Genomic DNA, 619 nt, shown 5'->3' with positions numbered 1-619 from the left:
AACAGTAAACAATAATATCGTTCACAAATAGTGTTATTTAATCCTCTCAATGTCCCTGTAATCTTGAGTATTATAAGTACCATTTTAATGAAGAAGAAACAGGTGAAAAGAGTTAGGAACTTTGCCCCCAAGAGATGAATCACAAGAAACTGCTTTCCATTCCAGACCTTTAATACATTTCTCCTGGTCCGGTTACCTAATAGGAGATCTTTGTTAAAATTCCTCCTGGTCTTACATTTATAAAAACACCTTTATGGATTGAGTAAACTTCCAGGAACTTTAATGGGAAATCTCCTAATGAATTCCTTTGAAACGCCTTTCAGACATATTTGCAGTAACACCACAAGTTGCTTTTTACCTGTAGAAACAAAGCCCCCTATCTTTGATGTTAGCCTCCAGATCCTAACCTGTTTCTACCCGGGGCAAAGTGCAGTTAGGGCAGTGAGCTGCCACTTGAAAAGAAGATCCATATGTTTGGTGTCCCTGTTATCACCCTCTCTATATATGAGCCCATTGTTTTTCCATCTGACTGATGCTTACAACTTTACTCCCGGGATACACACTATCAAGACTCCTCACCCAGAACCAAGCAGGTAAAGAAAGATTAAAAGGTTAAAAT

Source organism: Odocoileus virginianus, chromosome 2 (genome assembly GCF_023699985.2).
Source record: "Odocoileus virginianus isolate 20LAN1187 ecotype Illinois chromosome 2, Ovbor_1.2, whole genome shotgun sequence".
Lineage (NCBI taxonomy): Eukaryota > Metazoa > Chordata > Mammalia > Artiodactyla > Cervidae > Odocoileus > Odocoileus virginianus.
Note: the sequence above shows the minus strand (reverse complement) of the source record.